Source organism: Larus michahellis, chromosome 5 (assembly GCF_964199755.1).
Source record: "Larus michahellis chromosome 5, bLarMic1.1, whole genome shotgun sequence".
NCBI lineage: Eukaryota > Metazoa > Chordata > Aves > Charadriiformes > Laridae > Larus > Larus michahellis.
In genome coordinates, this window is record NC_133900.1 from 33940907 (window position 1) to 33955515 (window position 14609).

The window sequence follows — 14609 nt, forward strand, 5'->3', positions numbered from 1 at the left end:
ATCCACAGAAAAATAACTGGGTCCTGTCTATAGTTGAAGTCAAGTCAGACATATTCATAAACCTTTGTGCATAAATAAAAACATCCCAAGCATCTCTCGGTAGCTGAAGAGCTGCTGAAGTCACATGCGTCCTTCATTTTCACAGCCTGAGAACAATCACCCATCAAAACACACCTTCTCTCACACCTTATCTGCACAACTAGGGCATAAAACTTTTGAAAATGGAGAAAGAAGTGGGAAGTTAATGAGCAGAGGTGGACTAACTTTGAAGATTACCTCTTACAGCTCAATACACAATGAATTCATATCTTTAGATGAACCTCAAGGGAACCACTTCATTTGTAGCTCCTGCAAACCAAATAATAGGAGTCAATGTATGAGCCTTTCTATACTATGATAAATTGTGAGGCTTATATAATGTTTGTAAAAGACTTTTGGATTCTTAGGTGAAAGGACCACATAAGGGCCTTTATAGAAGAGTTCATATTGTACTATTTTTAAAAAATGTAACCTAGACCTTGATGGTTTTCTTTAATTTTACTAGTTTAAAAATGTCTTGTAGAAAAATCTTTTCCTAATAAAACCATGTAGATACGCTGAAATTAATACAGATCCCAGTTGCTAAGCAATTCAGAGAATCACACAATCATTTTTTGCTTTAAAGGACACAGAGTTAAGACAGTTACCCTAAAGATATGGACAGTTATCTTAGAATCTTCAAATGTATATATTATAAGCAAACAGATAGTTTTCCCTCTTATTAAAAGCTGTCTCCTTTCTCATTTTCAATTGCTTACAGCTTTACCAAATTGTGCAAATAATAATTTTTAAATGTAAAAATATCTTTTGATGTGAATTTTTGTTTCATTTATTTTAAAAACTTCAGCCAGAACAGCTCAAGCATTTTCAAAAATGTTACAGAAAAACAATGTTTTCCCCCCCCCCATTCAACATTTTTTTGACCTTTCGTTAAAGAAATGTGAATAGTTTTGACATTTTAAAATAGGAATTAGAATACTGACAGTGGAATGAATTCTCCCAGGGACGCACTTCTACACATCCCCGAGAAATTTTGATAAATTACACCAAGTGCTAAAACTTTGGGAAAAAAACCCATAGTTTGCACATGCATAGCATACATTTGGTGCATCTTTGCTGCAAAAGTCTCTGAAGAGTCCAGACTGAGCAAGACTTTCCTTACAAGTGAGATGTGGGAACTGGTGAATAATTTTTCTCTCCTCTGTTTTCAATGCCCAGTTGGCTGAATTCAGGTAGCACAAAAGTGAAAGCTACTTGAGAGAAATCAAAGTCTAAGGGAGGAAGGATGAGACCAGCATTCGAGTGTGGAGGAAGGTGCTGAGCAAGGATGCTGCATGTGGGACCTGGAAAGACAGAACACAGTAACACAAAGTAGAGCCAGAAAGAGAAATAAAAAAGCTGAAAACCCAGGAATGAACAAGAATAATTAAGGAAAAGAAATGAGTGGAAATAGTGCTAGTTGTATAAGAAAGTTTGGGATAAAAATGGGGGTAGATGGGCAAGAACAGGACTGGAATGAAAAGCCAGGAATCATGAAGGAAAGGGAAAAAAAAAAAAAAAGAAAAGAGACACGTGGAATGGACTGAAAAGGAAATATTGACCTCATGGAGAATCTGAAACATCAATGCAGAAGAATGCAGCCCCCTGCAGAGCAGAGAAAAGGCCAAACTCTGCATCCTATAGTTCTGCACTACAAGAACACAATTTCATTCTCTCTCATAGTTCTCAATTAGTTCCTTACACCTAGTTAGCTATTACCTACAAAATATGATGGACCACTTATGTCACCTGTCACTCCCTTAGCTTAAAAGCAGACATCCATATCTGAGTTTTCAATAAAGTGATTCTTTTGCATCCAGTTCACCTGGACTTGAGATTCTGTTGTTCACATGGTCACTCCAACTTCCCTGGAGTTTTTAGATACATTTCATAATCCAAATACTTTAAACCACAATTCTGCAGGTTTTTGCTGAAAACTGAAGTTTTACATGTAAATTCCCACAATCATAACCACTTTCTCATCTGTTTTGTACACTATTTCAAATTACATTATCCAGCAAACTTCCTTCTGTGTGAGGCAGAAACAGTTGTCTCCTACATTTCTTGTTAAGACACATGAAAGATGTATTGTAAAGCTGAAATCCTGAGATCCAAGGCTGTGTATGATTTTCTACCAAATCAGAAGGATTACCGAAGTAAACAGGAATTGCAGTAGTTTCTCAGTAAGTATTAAGTATCTATCATCAGATTATGCGAAAAAATTAACAAATATTAGATTTGGATAAAAAGTTATTAGGGTATTCTGAATGCTTAGGGTTTAGCATTCTGTTGGCCAGGAATAAGGAGCCTCCAGTCAAACTTGTTGGCTCTTATTTCAACAGTTTTACAACAGGACCTCTGAATTCAAAATAATTATCCATGGCCCTCTGTAGCAATGAGCTCTCCTGTCTCAGAAACTATTAATATGAAAAGACTGCCTTGTTACACTAGCATTCTGAAAGCACCTCTGGAAGCATCACATTAGAAAAAAAAAATTAAAAATCCCTTAAAAAAACAAACAATAAAACAAAAACCACAAAAAAAACCCAGAACCACAAACCACAAAACCTGTTGGTAATATTTTCCTACTGCTTTTGCCTTCCTTGCATCTCTAAGTGATAAATAACTTAAACTCCGTTTCAGCAACATATGGGCCTGTCAGTCTTACTTAGTGCATGTTGCTCAAGCATACAAGTTATCTTACGTATTCTACCATGAGCAAGCAAAATGGGAAGAGATTCCCCAAAAGTGGTCAAGCACAGAGAGAAGTATCTGATGAACTCTCTGAGTGTATGGTAAGGGTTGTGTTTTAGCAGATATGCCAATATTCCTCTCTGATCACACTGAAGTGAGATCGTGCTTTAGAACCACTGCAAAATTCTTTAGTCAACCCTCATCTGCAGGGCAGTCAACCCTCATCTGCAGGGCTTTTTTCTGCACCTTTTTTATAAAGAATACACACATTTATAAATCAGTGGTAGTAGTGCTCTGATTTTGAATACGCCCAAAAAAATTTCTTTCAAATATGCCTGTACAGCACCAATTGATCTCACACAGGGTTTAAAAGTTTCACTTGCAAGGTAAAAATTACCATTTTAGTCATGAATCAGACTGTATTCATATCCTAATGTGCCAAATCTACAAATTAAGTTTGCGATAGGCAAGCATAATCATTAAAAACTATGAGCAAAAGAGATCCCTAAAAAAAATCCATTGTTAGCTATATGAAAACTATTTAAAGAATCGAGTTCCTTTATGCCAAAAGTACAAAATACAGTGAAAGTCAGAAAGAGACAGTATCACACACACAAGGCGTTGCCTTTAACAGGAATTCTTCTAGTGTTATTAAACAGCTATGTTTCTGAGAACACTGATTTCATTCTGCATAATAAAAACCCTCTCTGTCATTATCTAATCTTTTTTAGGCCATTATTAAGTTTTTATAAAGAAACAGATTATCCATAATGTGGCTTTTCATTCATTTTTTGGCCACAAGCAGTTAGTTATAATCATATTGTTGTTACCACAAAGAATTTAATCAAGATCTGTAGTCAGATGATCATGCACAGTATGATTATGCTGAATAAAAACAAGCGGTTAAAAAAAAAAATAATCCGCAACTTCCCTGTCCAGTCCCCTCCCTGAAAGCAAGTAGGAGAAGGTGCTACCTGCTAAAATTCTGGTCAAGAAGATCCAAATTCTGAGATACTATTACAGTAAACAGCTAATGGCATGGGAGAGGAATGGGTGGGGACAGGTCTGGGAGAAAGAAACACAATTGAGTTGTTAGTGATAGGCAGTAGTATCTTAGAATAGCAACTGCTTGGGTATCATTTAGGAAGCACCCACTGATTTGCACGGAATATGACCCATTTCACATAAGATAAAGGTCTGGCTGATTGGTAAAAACACATCACAGAAAGTTTATGTTTAATTTTGCTCTCTTGGCATTCGTTGTTATCAAAGAGCAGCAAAAACTTGGAAGCTACTTGATGCCTTGCAAAAATCTTTCCCCAAAAGCATTCCATAGCAATAACAAAACCCTAATCAAACAGGATGACTGGCTTCCTTCCAAAACCAAATTATGTACACACAGTTTGAGGAACAAATATCTCACAGGTCGTCTTCAAGTCTGGAGAACTCGGTGCCTTTTCTACAACAGTGGCCATTCCTAAGGGGACAAGAAGAAGCCCTTCTGGTTAATCTTGTCTGTTGGTACATAATCACTTCACAGGTCTCTCTTATACTTAATTTTAACATGGTTGGAGGAGCAGGAGTTAAATTATTACTTGTACTAACTTCTGAAACAGCCCTCACTTCTGGTCATAGTGAGAATATATGAATAAATATCAGTGCTATGTCCTAAGACAAACACTCTCTGTTTGCATACAGGATCCCTTGTGTTCCTGTAATTACTCAGCAGAACAACAGTTTTCTCCACTGCCATTTGTTTCTTCTGCATTTTACTAGTTCCCCCCCAACCCACTGGTGCTTTATTACCTGCCTTATATACCTGCAACTTTCACACCTGCATGGAACATACCAGCTTCTGCTGTTACAGTTTCTACTGACACCTCCAATACATAATGCTTCGTGTCATAACAAAAAACTGCAGTTCAGCAAAATAAATTAAAAAAAAAAGCTTATTTTGCTTTTTGAATCGTTTTTATAAAATGTATCACTAAAGCAATCCAAGACTGTAGGGCAAATGGCAACTGCATGAAATTAATACATTCATTGAAGTTGTTCATACTTGAGAGGTCCCTTCATTCCATGGAAAAGGGTTAAAAGCATTTAATGGTCTGGGTTAATAATAGTCAAGTTACTAAGTCAATCGAGTGATGAATGGAGAAAAATCATTAATGCTGGATAGAGTGCTTGACCTGCTCTTTCAAAGGCAAAAGCTAAAAATGGCTTCCCTTTAAAACACCAAGCAACCTTGAGTGATCTATGCTTATGCGAATGTTTGATTGACACCTGTCTGGTGGGTCAGTATGATGAGCAAGATATTGGCTATTCTCAAACCTGTAAAAAACTACGGAAAAGACACTTTCTCAGTACATTGATAATCAAGGCCAGAATTTTCAGGAAACATTTTTAATTTATTCTCAGGGGTATTTAATGGCCTGTCTTGCAGTAGTTTTTTGAAAATCCCAGACCTATAAGGGTAACTTTTTATCCCCATTTATGCTTTAACACACATCTTTAGCAGAAACATCCACATTACTAAAACTGAAATTACAAAAAAATAATCAAGGGAATTTTTCACTTGCAAATAAGTGCAGACAACAGTATTTTCTCACTTAAACAGAGTCCCTGCTGTGAGCATGGGGGAAGGGATGAGCAGAGATGAGAAAATGTAAGTGTGACCTATGGCATGTGAGGCAGGAGGTGGGCTCTAGTATGTGGAGAGGTTCGGCTGGGAGCCATCTCTGGGAAGAGAGGCAGATGCAGAAAAATGCTACAGCTAGAAACTCAGCATCGCAGCTTTTCTGGAAATCAAAGCACGGTTATCTCTCAGATTCGCTTATAAAGTACACATATTTTTTTCCCCTGAGTATTCCCATTAAAAAACCAAAAAGTATATATGTATCACTGCAAAAATACAATTTCCGCTTCTTATATATTTATCTAAAAAGTTTCTACCTATAAAATGGAAAAAAGCAGCTCATTTTGGTTCTCAAATCTTCCTCATAGGGTGAAAAACTGAGATGTTAACTAAAATGCTAATGTATTAACAAAGACTGTCACTCCATGCTGAAATATGAAATGGACTGAATGATGTCTTTCTAGCTTTAATCTAGGAAAGAACTTGAGCACAAGCACAATTTTAAACCCAACACCATAAATAGTGCCAAAGTCAAAAGACTGTTCATACATTTAGACATATTTCAGGGCCTTCACAAATTTGGACTTTTGAACTAGTACTAAGTAGGAGTAGGTGAAGCTGGACTTTCACAGTTCTTAGCCTGGACCTGAAATTTCCTCACTTAGGGACTTTGGCTTCTCATTTGCATAGGCATCCTCATTTCCACTTATGATAAGGAAAAAATTCTTTGGCTGCATCACCAGAAGTGTATTACCTGAAATGGTTTACACACTTTGAAGATGAAACATACATTTACTTAAAATCATATGTTATTATTAAATCTAATCTAATTGTTATGCCTGAGCCAGAAAGCTTAATATTCACAATTTATAAACTAAATTATACTTAGTCATGACTTATCTAGACTATCATTTAACTTCCTCTTTTGTCTAGGTCTTATACCTTCATCACTGGAGTACTGGATAGCAATAAATAAAAAACTATTGCTGCTTCATTCAAAAACACCCCTCGTATAATCAGAGTTTCAACAAAAATAATAAAAAAAGATCCACACATTTGCAAAAAGCAAGTGTTAATGCATGAGTTCCAAACAACAAAAATATTATGCCCCTTTAGGGAACACACATGTAATCTATTTCCTTCAGGTCTAGAGACAGCTATTTTTTATATTTGTTTTTCTTAAACCACACTGTATGTTCCACTATAGATGTCAGCTTTTGGTTCTTACATTTTTCTGTGAGTGATGAACTTTGTGCTATCAAATTGATGAGAACACCTAGTACAAAGGACTAGGTGTTCATCAACAACTAGCAAACATCAACAGTGAGATAGTTATTGGCAGACAGTGTTTTGAGATGCAAATAATTATAAGAGTCTATCTTTCCCTCAATCTGTAATTGCAGGGTAGAATGGAGGACAGGTGGATATTTCGAGCTCTGCTAAGCACTAAAGTTTTAAAGTGTCTCTCTGGATATGGATTTGGATTGATGGCTGATGTATCATCAACTACTTAGAAATCTTTAAAAATTCCGTAAACAACACAACCAATGTCCTACAAACCTTATCCCTTGTACTTTTTTTTTTTTTTTCCTATCAGCAGTTAACACAAAGAGTTGTTTCCAACTAAAGTGCAATACAGGTGGAAAAAAAGAAAGTGGATAAACAGAAAGCTTGCAGGAAGAAAGCGAATAGCAGTAAAATGAGGATAAAGGACCAAGGCATACATCGTTGCTAAAAGAAACAATTACCAAACCACAGGCAGCCTTTGTTTTGCACGAAGTCATCTGTAACTCTAACACTGGCTCAGCAAAAGGACTTCTTTCATTAAAATAACCTGATTTGGCCAAATGAGATGGCATCCTTTTAGCTTGGACTTGCCTGATTTTCACAGAGAATTTAGGAATAGCTTAAAGCAAAATTTTAGTATTTTACAAACTGAAGAGACTTGCTGGCCCAACAGTGTAATGTGTTATTTATGCATTGATCTTGAAATGTAGGACATGAGCGTGTTCATGGACTACTCTAGGAAAAAAAAATATTATGCTAATACAGATTTTTCAGCCTGAATTATTCCAGCAGATTCCACATCAAAGAATGCGCAAATCTTTCATAGAAAGTAATTCTTGGAATAATCCGTAACATCATGAAGGACATAAAAGATCACAGCATGCTTAATGGACTATACAGGTTCAATACTTAAATTTTTGCTCAAAAGACTTAATAACCTCAGGTCAACAAACAAGCAAGATTCTTCCAGAAAGGAAACCTTAACAGGGTTTCTCCAGTAGTACTTAATACCACTCCTCAGCTTTCTGTTTCGCACAACAATATACAAATCACCTATTTTACAGCTATTATTAAGTGCAGTGTATGTATGCAAGGACCTAATATGAAGGGGCATACACAAGTACACTGGTAAAAACACTTAGCTGTTTTCAGGGTGCTGTGTGTAGTGCCTCATGCTCACACCCAATGCCTGCAAGCTTTGTTTCACAAATGCTCTTGGAAAAATGAGTGAGAAGAGTCTGCTATGAATTATCTTTTCTATTACCCAATCAAACTAAGTACTAAGGCAAAGGCACCTTTTAGCTCCAGTAGTCTCTCTGAAACAACTGAAGACTAAGCTGCATAACAGCTTGGATGGCTCAGACAAGGAGGCCTTGGATAGACACTGGGTATTCTTAACTTCTCCATTCACCAGCTGGAGGGTTTTGTCCCTACTGGCAAAAATGCTCAAGTGATAGCTCATTATTTATTTCAGGCCAGATAAACCTGCGCATGGCATACTCTACAGAAAAGGGATAACCTTAGAAGTGGGGAGCATTTTCCAGCCACTATGGGCATTTGGGCCTCAATCAACTACAGAGATTGAACCTGCCGATTGCCGCTTGTATCTTCTTGTTCACACAAAGTTCTCTCCATATTTGAAACAATTAACTACAGAAATGCCATAATGCAATCCTCAAAGTCCCACATTCAATTCAGCCAGCTACGGACTATGAACGCACACGCACCAAAAGAAAGGATTGCTGACTCTACGGAATGAGCCTCCACCTCTGGGAACAGCAACAATCTATCACGCCATATACAGAGTGGGATCTGGCAGTTTCTCAAGTGACATTCAAGTGATCAGCATCACCTCCATACCTTCTTACTCCCTCGGCACAAGTCAACAGCAGACCAAATTATTTAAAAGGCAGAATCACTAGGAAAGGAGGACTGCTGACAAAGAAGATGCAAATAAAAGTACCAGTTCTGCTCTCAGATGCTCAAAGAACTATGGGATTGCACAGCATGTTCACAGTAGGTCAGTGTAACCATATGGTCTGTCTCTTCTGGGATACGCTTCATCTCTACTTTAGTCCTCAGAAACATCATGGGTTGTTGTGGTTTAACTCCAGCCAGCAACTAAGCACCACACAGTTGCTTGCTCACTTCCCCCCCCCCCCTCGGTGGGATGGGGGAGAGAATCAGAAGAGTAAAAGTGAGAAAACTCACGGGTTGAGATAAAGACCGTTTCATAGGTAAAGCAAAAGCCGCGCATGTAAGCAAAGCAAAACAAGGAATTCATACACTGTTTCCTATCGGCAGGCAGGTGTTCAGCCATCTCCAGGAAAGCAGGGCTCCATCACATGTAACAGTTACTTGGGAAGACAAAACACCATAATTCTGAACGTCCCCGCCTTCATTCTTCTTCCCCCAGTTTTATATGCCATGCATGATGTCATAGAGTATGGAATATCTGTTTGTTCAGTTGGGGTCAGCTGTCCCGGCTGTGTCCCCTCCCAGCTTCTTGTGCACCCCCAGCCTACTCGCTGGTGGGGTGCTGTGAGGAGCAGAAAAGGCCTTGACTCTGTGCAAGCACTGCTCAGCAGTAACAAAAACATCTCTGTATTATAAACACTGTTTTCAGTACAAACCTAAAACATAGCCCCATGACAGCTACTATGAAGAAAACTAACTCTATCCCAGACAAAACCAGCACAGGGGTAATTATATGAGGCCTCCAAATGTTCACCATGGTTCAGGGAGTCAATCTTCTAAAGAAATGAGGAGCAAATTAAATGTCCTCTTGAATTTAATTCCAAAGCTCAACTATATTAATTATCCTGTGGTTGTGAGGTTCTCTCCAGCCTTTTGTTTCAGTTTTCCAGTCAAAGCATTTTACCAGTCTTCAGCAAAATGTTACCTGCTGTTGGGAGTATATAATATTTATAGAGTGCCAAGCACTCTGTAATAGCAAGTGCTAGTAATACCCATGAAAAGGTAACAAAACTTGCACCTATAAAAACATGCCTTCCCCTCTGGATTGAAGGGAAAAGACACAGTGCTGAAACAGGCATAGCAGGATTTAACAATAATACTAACCAGATGGAAAGAAGACAAGAGGAAGGAGCAGAAAACTAATCTAAGTCAAACACGCGAAAATGGAAAATGCTTTTCCAGAACACTCAAATAAGACAGGTCCAGAATGGTAATGCACTGAAAAAACCCAACCAAACTCTACATCAGGGATCAGACACCTGTAATGTAAGGTGTTGGCATCAGAGCTGGAAGTCTTGCTCTATTTCGAACATGACCTGGCAATGCACACTTGCAGCCCAGAAAGCCAGTCGCTTCCTGGGATGCATCAAAAGATGCCAGCAGGCCAGAGGAGGTGATTCTGCCCCTCTAATCCACTCTTGTGAGACCCCACCTGGAGTACTGCATTCGGGTCAGGGGTCCTCAACACAAGAAGGACATGGACCTGTCGGAGCAGGTCCAGAGGACAGCCACAAACATGAGACCAGAACACCTCTCCTATGAAGGCAGGCTGATAGAGTTGGGATTGTTCGGCCTGGAGAAGAGAAGGCTCCAGGGAGACCTTATAGAAGCCCTCCAGTATCTAAAGGGGGCCTATAGGAAAGCTGAAGAGGGACTTTTTACAAGGGCATGTAGTGATAGGATATGGGGTAATGGCTTCAAACTGGAAGAGGGGAGATTGAGATTAGACATAAGGAAGAAATTCTTCACTATGAGGGCGGTGAGACGCTGGAACAGGTTGTCCAGAGAAGTTGTGGATGCCCCATCCCTGGAAGTGTTCAAGGCCAGGCTGGATGGGGCTTTGAGCAACCTGGTCTAGTGGAAGGTGTCCCTGACCACGGCAGGAGGGTTGGAACTAGATGTTCATTAAGAAAAGATCCAACCCAAAGCATTCTATGACTCTATTAATGCCAGTGGAGCACATTATTAAATTTCACTGCTGAAGTTCATTATTGGGAGAAAACGGAGCAACCGAAGAGTTACAGCTTATCCTCAGTCCAGTTCATGACTAAGGTATAAGTGTTAAGGGGAGATATTTGTATTTAGAACAGAAAGACTTAGAATCTGGAATAAGAGTTTGAAGTTCTGGACTGTGTGCTTGAGAAACAAGAGGGGTATAAGCAGAACCCATGGAGATATGCAAAATAACTAAAAAAAATTATACAGATTTCATAGTACTACCACAATTTATAATACAAAAAAAAATAATGGTTAGACAATGATGTTGAACAAAAATAATTCAAGAAGAAGAGGGGGAAAATATTTTTACACATAATTAACCGGTGGTGGTTTTCCTGAAGGTATTATTAAGACCAAGAGCTTAGCAAGATTCTAAAAGGATTTAGACTTTTATATGCATAATGAGAACATCCACAGTTACATTAGATGAGATTTAAAAAAACACATGAGATATAAACCTTGATGCTTCAGTGAATAAGTCAACTTCTTGCTGGTGGGCATTAGAAGGAATCTTTCCCAATGGGCAGACTGCTCCAGAATTACCCATTACGATGCTTCCTTCACTTACCCTTGCAGCAGCTGTGCTGAGCACTCAGAGTCAGAATGCCAGAACAGACAGACTTGCTTTGGCTATTTCTACATTTCAAGTAAAAAAAAAAAAAAAAAAAAAGTATTGTTATACAATCCAATTAAGTATGTGTGATAGTGAGCTCACAGAATTTGCAATGAAAATAGAGCTTCTTATCTCATAATTTCCTTTAACTGTCATTAACTGTAAGGTTTAAGTCACTGATAGCTTTGGGTTTTACTGAAAATTCTGTTTGTGTACATCTTTCTTTAAAATCACATTTGGCATTTCACACTAACTATTAGTCTCTGAGCCAAACTCCCCGACAAGAGCCAGCCCCACTGGTAAAATACACAATCCCCTCATGTGCTGTGCGTGTTCCTGTCTAGCAAGTAACAGTATGCACCTAAATTCTGCTTTCCTGTAGTTTACCACTCCCTAAAATGTAACACCAGTCCTCACCATATGTAACAGTCAGCCCCTAGGCAATACCACTCAAATTTACCATACTTTTCCCGAAGGCCATGCTTTACCAGGTTTCTTAGTAGCCAGCCCTCCTTCCTTCCTTGCAATACACTAATGCTTTCTCCCCCCACATTATTTTCTCACCTTTCCCAAATCTTACTAAATACAAACTCCTTCAAGATGCCCCAAAAGGCAAAAATCTCTTTTCAAAAGCTAATCCAGTTTCTGGGAAAAGCTTCAAATACAACCAAGATCCTCAAAGAACAACCTAGACAGGACACTGATATTGTATTCTGTCACCTATGCTTAGCCTGGAAAAATGCTTCACTTCAACGTCAACCCGCCACGCTCACATGAAAAGAGCTATCTGTAGAACAGGACAGTTTACTAAAACATCCTGAAACCTCAAGGCTTATTCACATAAAAAAAAACCAACCCAAAACCAAAGAAAACCATCAGATGATGAGAAAGAGTTGTAACATGAAGATGGGTTGCAGACCCCGTTTGAAGGACCATTTCTGAATTCTGGCTTAAGACCATTTCATGTAAGATGCAGGCACAGTTCTCAGAGCAAGGACTGAATTCCCCACAGATGAGTGGAATCCTAAACATTAGGCTGACAAAAGATACTGTCTCCTCAGTGTGAACTAACGCACCGTTAAAGCTGCTCTATTGTTCAGAAAAAGAAATCATAGAAAGATGGAAGACTGTTTTCTAAACTTAGCCCTCCCCTCTTACTCAAACCCAGAGATCCAATGATTGCCCCCCTTCCACAAGGAAAAGCATGTTTCAAAACCCATACAGCAAGATGAACTGGGTTTCCCCACGTTCAAGGCAAAAGCTTTCAAGGTTGGCTACCTTATGTAAAAGCAGGCATCCCTATCTGGCTGTTTCTTGCAACTGCCGTTGCTGCTGTGTTTTGTATAGGGCAGACCACTATGTCCTGCAGCTGCCCGTTCATCTTGCTCGCAGCTTGCCCATGAGACCAGGCTCCTCAGAGAATACAAACAGGAGAAGTATTTGACTGCAGACATGAACTCTTTCACCACAAGATGGGACGGCACTGAGCCGGTCAGCACTGAAAAGATAAGCAGGTCTAAGAAAGAGAGAAAACAGGTCTAATCACAGAGAGAATGGGACACCTGGAGAACTTTACAAGAACCAAGTGCCTAATGGGCTAAGTGAAGGCCTGAGAAACACGGTTTCTGACTTCCATGACTAGCTCCCAATTAAATTTTCCAGATATAAATGAACTGACACTTAGCTATCAATAACAGAGTGGGAATTGCACTTCAGAGGTCACGCCAGATGCCAAGTGAAAAGAAACCATCCTTTGTCTTCTACCTTTGCAGAAAATTCAATGTTTAAATGTTACTGAACTTGAATGCTGATATAAACACACATAATATCCACTTGGATCCTGTCTGAACACGTGTGTTTATATTTTCACCATATGCCAAAGACATCTAATTTGAAGGAGGAGAGAAAAAAAAAACCCTATTCATTTCATTTATAAAAATCTGGCATGCATACAAAATTTGAAATGCTTTATTTCTATAGATCATGTTGTATATTAATGTAAATAATTCAACATGCAGATTATTCACTGTGCTGAAAATGACTGGCATTTTTCAAGACTATAAAGAGAACTGCTTGACTAAGGATATCAGGAAATGGTATAAAGGCAAAAAAGACTTCGCAACTTCCAGTAAATATTTCAGACTATACAGATTGTTCCACATTTGCAATTGTACAGTATGTCAGAGGTTAACACACAGTGTGCAGCACATATTTTGAAGATCTGTTGTTTGCACTTCAAACAAAATAGATTGCCTCAATTTTTAAAAAACTTAAGTGGTTGAATGTGTACATGACCATATGCCTGGATTTCACTTACCCTTGGCTCAAGCTATTGTACCATCAGGCACCAGAGGGGGTTTTTTCCCCTGTAGAAAGTTAACAAAATAAGAACAAAGGAAACATCTTCACTGACAGCTCAAGGTCATTCCCAGAGATCGCTCTTGCTAAATAAGTCTGTGGACATAGTTAGGTGGAAATATGGTAATTATAGGTGCCAGCTGGATGCAGCCAATCACTGGTGCAGACCACAAACTCAAAGGATGCCAAGGGTTTTCAAGTCCAAAATTAGCTCTCATTTTACTTCTATCTTAATTAAAGAATCTAAGATTTCTGGTACCTTCCTTTATCTTACACTATGATATACTTCAGAAATTCAAATGAAAACCAAAAAATCCCAATACCTCCCCATTAGATTACCAGCTGATCAGGCAAGAATTATTTTTCTATTTGGTCAGACTTGGACAACCACACGTGACTTTCAGTAACATGCTATGGATTTGTCTATATTTCACTGTAAGCATAAACGACATTTCCCTATATCAGCAGTTAGGAGGTTCCATTAACCCAAGACTGTAAAATATACATAATATATATGGGTACAATATACAGTCAGATGAGCTATACTGATGGGCTTCTGTAGCAGATGTCTTTTTCATTTCTCTGAAATAACATAGCTGCCATTATAGCTAGAATTTGTAATAAAATTGTGACATACTTCCCAGAGATCTTATCTACCAAGCTGTCCAAACAGCCTGGGATGCTGGATGTTCTGAGTCCCTAGCTGAATCCAGATTCAAAGTTTACAGCAAGCTGCTATATTTATAATTGATGACAATACTAATTACAGAAACAGGCACACATGCTATCTTCATCTCCCCTTGAGGTGTTAAGTACGAATATATAGCCACAAGTTGTTGCATGAGTGTATCATCCTCATCATATTCTTTTTAATGCAGAGGGCATAAAATTCTCATTAACAATAACTGGAGTTAGAAGCAGGAATTCCAGGAAGGATGTGTTGTCTCATTAGATATTAACTAGAAATAC